Genomic DNA, 7,315 nt, shown 5'->3' with positions numbered 1-7,315 from the left:
AGTGTATAACACGGGAATTTCCGACCACAATGTCATAGAATTAATAGTCCATTCCTAAGCAAGTGATCGCCGAGATAAGCAAAGCACAAAACGATGGAAGGATATGAAAAATATAATTCTTATGGTAAGAATGTAAAATGGTCAGAAATAAATGGAGAATTGAACAAAGAATGGAAAAATTTATTCGTAAGTGATAATATACAAGTTATCCCGGATACACAGTACAAAATATTGGAGAAAATTGTTGAAAAATATGTACCGGAAAAAAAAAACAATAAACATCAGACAGGCATACCAAGAGACAGAAGGATCTTATTTCAGAAAATTAGAAGGTGGAAGAATAATCTTGCAAAAGAAAAAACTGTATGGAAAATGATGGAAATAAAATGTAAGGTAGAAAATGCAGAACAAAAGATTATACAATCGAAAGGAAATGAAAAAAGGGACTTAGAAGAAAGGACACTTCAAAATATCAACAACAACAAAAAAACCCAAAGTATTTTACTCCTATGCAAAAAAAGATGAATAAAGGGAGATTAGAAATATGCCCTTTAAGAATTGAAAGACGGTTAACGAATAAAAAAAAAAAAAAGGAAATCTGCAACATATTAGCAGAAAAATATAAAAGTGAGTTCACCCCAAGAATTGCGAATGAGAATAAGGAAACCGAAATGAGAGAAGAAAATGTTGAATATCTAACGGATATAGATATTAATGAAGCAGATATTGTGCAAGCTATAAGCGAAATTAAAAATGGAGCGGCGGCCGGACCAGATGTTGTTCCAGCAATTTTGTTGAAAAAACTGCACACAATATCGCGAAGCTGCTTACAATACTGCTAAGACAAAGTGTAGATATGAGCGAGATATATGTTGCACATAATTTAGCTTATATAACCCCTATTTCCAAAAGTTGATCAAGACTAGAGGCAAGCAATTATAGACCTGTTAGTCTAACATCACATATTATGATAGTGTATGAAAGGGTAATAAAAAAGAAAATAATGAATCATTTGTTTAAAAATAATAAGTTTAATATAGGTCAACACGGTTTTGTGCCCGGGAAAAGTACACAAACCCAACTGATAGCACACTATGAAAACATATACAAAAACATGATAAATGAAAAAGGCACAGATGTGATCTATCTAGATTTTGCAGAAGACTTCGACAAGGTAGACCATAATATATTAGAGAAAAAATTAGAAAGCATAATATTGTGGGAAAGATAGGAAAATGGGTAAAAGAATTTCTGCAAAACAGAAAACAGATAGTGGTTGCAAATGACGAGAAATCAGATGAATATCAGGTAATATCTGGAGTGCCACAAGGTACGGTATTAGCTGCACTGCTGTTTGTTATTATGACTTCAGACATCGACTGTGATGTTAAAGACTCTGTAGTGAGAAGTTTCTTCGATGACACAAGAATAAGTAGAGAAATTACTTGTGATGAAGATACACTACAAAGGGATCTAAGCAAAATATTTGAATGGGCGGAGATAAATAGGATGGTATTTAACTCCGATAAATTCGAATCGATAAACTATGGAAACAGAGAAGGAATGGTATGTGCATACAGGGGACCTAATAACGAGACAATCACAAACAAGGAAGCAATTAAAGACCTTGGTGTAATGTTAAACAGGAATATGTTATGCAAAAAAGCTGAACACATGATTATGCTTTACAAAAGTTATGTACGTAGTACACTCGAGTACTGCAATGTGATATGGTACCCACACTACCAACAGGATATTGCACAAATAGAGAGAGTACAAAGGTCCTATACTGCTAAAATAGAAGAAGTTAAGGACCTTGATTACTGGGAAAGACTGCAATTTTTAAAACTATAGTCTAAAAAGAAGAGAACGCTACATGATAATACAAGCATGGAAGCAAATCATCAAAGGAATTACTGAAAACACCATGAAGCTAAAAATATCAGAAAGAGCAAGCCAAGGTAGATTTGCTCTAAACTATACCAGGAAAACTAAGGTAGGCGCACAGGACATTAATCCACTACGCACCAGCATCGATAATGCAGCGGCTATTTAATGCGCTGCCAGCTCATCTAAGAAACATATCAGGAGTGAGTATTATGACTTATATTATAAATGAGTATTTGTGCTAAACTAAAAATATGGTAAATGTAAACCAAACATACAGTACTAATCTTATAAAACAAGTATTGTATGTTTTACTAAAATATATTAGCAAAAAAGGAAGTAAGTTTTTATAGCCAATGATTAATATATTTTACTTCACATCTTTCAGCCAAATGCTAAAATAATTTAAATGTAATGTACTTCTATAACAATAAGGTTAATACTGTTCACGATATCCCCTATTTTAGCTTTTTAATTCAATATCATGTCTATTTTACATTTATGCACACGACTGGTGCATAAAAAGTATGACTAATATTTGAAAACGTAATATTCATGCTATGTTCTAAGCAATGCAACACTGTTTCCTAAGAATTATTGTAAATAGCTTGTAAATTCTTTAGTTATTCTTTGTTAGATGATAACGATACAAACCTACCTGTTTTCCAATAATTTCCCCAAATGATTTTTTATGAAGAAGCCAATATACTTTCTTCACTCACACCGTTATCCCTACATTAAGGGGTCGGTTGCTTGATGCTCCCTCTCCAATGCATTCTATCAGAGGCATCCTCTTCCACCAAACCTCTTTTCTCCACATCATCTTTCACCTTATCTCCCCATCTAATTCTCTGCTTTCCTATTGATCTTCTCCCCGTAAAAGGTTCCTACCACACCAAAGCCCTCCTCACTCCCTCTACACCATCCACCCTCAACACGTGCCCGCACCATCTCGGTCGTGACACTATTATCATCTCTGCAATCTTTACTATGCCTAACATGTTTCTTATGTTATCATTTTCCAATATTTCGAGCAGCGATATTCCCATAAACCACCTCAGAATTCTCATCTCTATTCTCTCAAGCTTTGCTTCTCTTTTCGGCTTAACACCAAAGTCTCCGATCCATATATTACCACTGGTCTTACTACTGTGCTATAGATCTTGACTTTTACCATTCAAATGAATTCTCATAAGAAAAATAAAAATCTGGAAGAAAAAAATTGTCTTACAGAATTTCCTTGTGAAGAGACTTATTCTCCTATATAACTTCATTGCATCTTTCTTTGTTAACAGTTAAAATTAAGCTTTTATTTTATTCTACCAAGGATTTCTGGTAATTATGAATTTGTAAAGAACATAGAAATTGCCAGGGTAATCCATATTTCTTTCCCATTATACAAAAAGAACAGATAGAAAAGTCAAATCGACCTTTGGAACTCAAAAGTATTATTTGATCCCCCCTTGCTTTCTTTACTCGTGTACGGGAGTAGCTTGAGAATATACACACTCAAAAAAGAGAGAGATAAATAAGGCACAGCTTACAAACTTATTTTTTTCAACATCAGATGTGCCTTAATCATAACAGAAGCTTGAAAGGTAAAAGGATAAAAAAAGAACTCCTATCACAAGGGAGCAAGAAACTTTTGCCTCAATTTTTTTGAAAACTCCTCATTGTTACATATTTCCTTGGGGGAAAACTTTCCCGCATCCTTCTTAGGTTTCTTGAGGATCTTATTCTCTTTACGTCACAGTGAATTCTTCACCAATTATTCAACTAAGAATGATTTTTTTCTCAGTTTGCATAATGCAAAGATTGATAATTTCTTACCAATAAACCCAAAGAGATATTTCTAGTTTATTAAAAACGAAGTCTTCGAGGTTACTAAAAACATCTGATGTATCTGATTAATGCATTCATAGAAAACTAATCTTCTCTAATCTACATGTCAACTGGATATACCTAGCTACACTTTAGTAAAATATTAATCCTCCAACCCCATTAACATGTATGTTCTTATGTTCTTGCATCATTGCAGAATACAGTCATTCATAGAAATTAACAGATAGATACTGCCATACATCAAACATGACCTTACAATGGTATAACATATTCAAGAGTAACCATCGAAACCATATCAAGACTTAATCATTCCCCCTTTAAATTCTTTCACTCTTTATTTTCATACGCAGAGAAGACTGTACAATCTAATACAGAAACTAGACAAAATCTATTAGCAAAGGTAATTAGAAGTGCCAAAACAAGAACAACTTCTGAAAGAAGTTAAGATTATCAGTACTAAGTTGAGAGAGAGAGAGAGAGAGAGAGAGAGAGAGAGAGAGAGAGAGAGAGAGAGAGAGAGAGAGAGAGGGGGGGGGGGGGGGCAACAAGTGTGTTAAAATAGTAATATTGGAATTCGATTCGCGTGTACCTTTGATAGAAAGGGCTTTCTTTGCAAGATAAGTTTCTTCAAGGACATTCTTTAGAGTATTAACTTTGGACTCTCTTCTTAATTGGATGGACAAAACCTTGCTGTCTATTAAATTCATTACACCCTCTCTATACACCGATATAAGGCACCGTCTTTCAGTTAGTTCCTTATGCATGTTTCATAATTCTGACCATCCTTTACATTCAGATATTCCCAAATTGTACCGTCTTGTACGTAGTAATAGGTATGCTGTCGATTATAACCGATATACTTTCTTCATCATAATGCTCAAAACTAAACGGTATTCAAGTAGTTTTATTCCAGGTGTGGCTGACTATGGATTTACCTTAGTTGTATAAATTAACTTCACAAGTTGAAATTTGTTGCAAATGCTTTGCTGTGGAACAGGTTGGCATATGACTCGTTCATACTTTAACTACATTACTCTATTTCAAATCCTCAATAAATCTTACATTTTCTTCTAAATTATCTTTCATGTAGAGATTATTGAATATTTCTCTCTTTCCTTTTCCTACTGGGCTGCTTTCCCTGTTAGAGCCCTAGGGCTTGTGGTATTCTACTTTTCCAACTAGGGTTATACTGAACCTTGGCTATCTTTAATATAATATATATATATATACGTATATATATACATATATATATATATATATATAAATATATATATGTACATATATACATATATATATATATATATATATATATATATATATATATATATAAATTACCACAACCATGTTACGGTTTTAACTATTGTATTATCATACAGTAATTCTATTCTACAATAACCCAAAACCAAAAGTTTGGCACCATTGTTTTGAAAAAGTAAAATAAAATGTCCTTCATTTAAGATATTTATAAGAATACTAACAGATTTAAGAAAACTGGTATATTTGTAAAATATATATAAATAAATGTTATATATATACTGTATATATGTATATATATATATATATATATATATATATATATATATATATATATATATAAATTAAAATATATATTTGACAAAATGTGTGAGACACTAGTTGACCAACTCCCCCATAAATGGCTGCAACATCTTAGCAGCAAAATTATCCACTTTTTACGCCACATTCCTAATATAATTGGTGGTTGTACTTAACGTGTCCAATACAATGACATTCCAGCTTGTATACTCAAACATTCTCCTGGTTATAGGGCATTTACATTACTACGCGGGCTATGAATAATGCCAGTGTCCTTTTATGATGCATATCTATTTAGATTAACACTGATCAAGTTTAGATAAAATCGTATAAGCATAAAACATTCCTTTCATGTGTTTCCTGTAAACTTATGGTATATGCTTGAGTTGGTGTGTGTGTTTATGTATGTGTATATATATATATATATATATATATATATATATATATATATATATATATATATATACATATATATATGTGTGTATGTATATTACATAAACGCATTATCAATAATTGGGTATGTATTAAGCATTTACTCGTAGAGAAACACGAAACTTCTATAAAAAGTGGTACTAAAATTTACTTCTTGACAGTAACAAACTGCTGCTTCTCGTCGAGAATAATAACCCCAAACTAGAAATAACTCCTATACTTTGACATTCACAGGTGTAACTGCCTGCCTTTACAACAGGGGTTATTTCGATACTCGTTGAAAAACATGAAATATTACGTCAAGTAGTATGTAACGTTAAAAAAAATTCTCGACTTACTTAACTGGAATATAATATATGTTCAATATATTCATTAAAGCCATGCGTTTATTTAAAAACAAGTGCTTTTTTTCCTTCAAAATTTAATGATTAGCTTTTATAATGCAATGCAATATTTGCAAGGGTTATTTTTCCTCAATTTTATCTTTTCTTTAAATTATTACTAGTATTATTATAAGCATTTACATACCACAATAATATTCTAGTGTCACAATTCCATTTAACTCGATATTATACCTTCCAAATAACACAATATCTATGACTATTTACAAAATCCTGTGTAATGACTAAAGTTTGAACTATTTTTCCCAAGTAATAAAACCTCTGAAGATAAATGCTTGACAAACTTTTTATATTCCTTTAAATAAGAACCATATTAATAACATGGTGGTAATTCTTAAAAAACAATCCTTTTGTATTTCTCCTTTTAACTTTCAAAGGGAATATTCTCCATCATCGAAAATCAATTTCAAGGAAAGAGGCCTGACAGCTGTTCAAGTAATATAAGGAAATAGACAACGTCAGGGTGTAACAGCGGTAAGAAAGCGGAAATATATTTTTGTGGGGACTTTTGAGGACAAGGAAAAGCATGAGCGATGTTAGCATATTTAGAATAACGTGAAATTACAATAGGTGGCAAGTGTGTATTTTTTAAGAGGAAAGACTGCTTTATAAGAGGGGAGACCACAGTATATTCTTTGCAAGATGAAAGACTACAGTATATGTTTTATAAGAGGAACCACTATGTGCTTTGTAAGAGGAAAATCTGTGCTTAATAAGAGAAAAGACTATATTCTTTATAATAAGAAAGATTATATGGTTTTAAGAGGAAAGATTACATACTTTTAAGAGGAAAGATTACATACTTTTCAGAGGAGAAAATATATGCTTTATTAGATGAAAGAATATAGGCTTCATTAGAGGAGACACTATAAGCTTTATTAAAAGAGAGTCTGTGCGCTTTTGTGAGGGAGCGAGACTTGCAAAAATTTTAACAGCGTTCTTATTTAATTTGGGAGGTGAGTTCGTAACTTGCTTTACTGCTTATGCTAAATATAAGAAATTAATGCTTATGATGTTGGTGAAGATGATGATAAATATAGAACAGTTTCCACAACAACAAAATATATCTCCAGATAAAAATTATTTTATGATAACAGGTTTTGATTTATGAATTCAAACGAATAATTTTCTTTAGAGGTAACTTTACAAGTTATAAATTCAAATTAACAGAATTTTCTAGAGGCATTTACCTCATAGGA

This window comes from Palaemon carinicauda, chromosome 16 (assembly GCF_036898095.1).
Source record: "Palaemon carinicauda isolate YSFRI2023 chromosome 16, ASM3689809v2, whole genome shotgun sequence".
Taxonomy (NCBI): Eukaryota; Metazoa; Arthropoda; class Malacostraca; order Decapoda; family Palaemonidae; genus Palaemon; species Palaemon carinicauda.
This window is presented reverse-complemented; position numbering follows the sequence as displayed.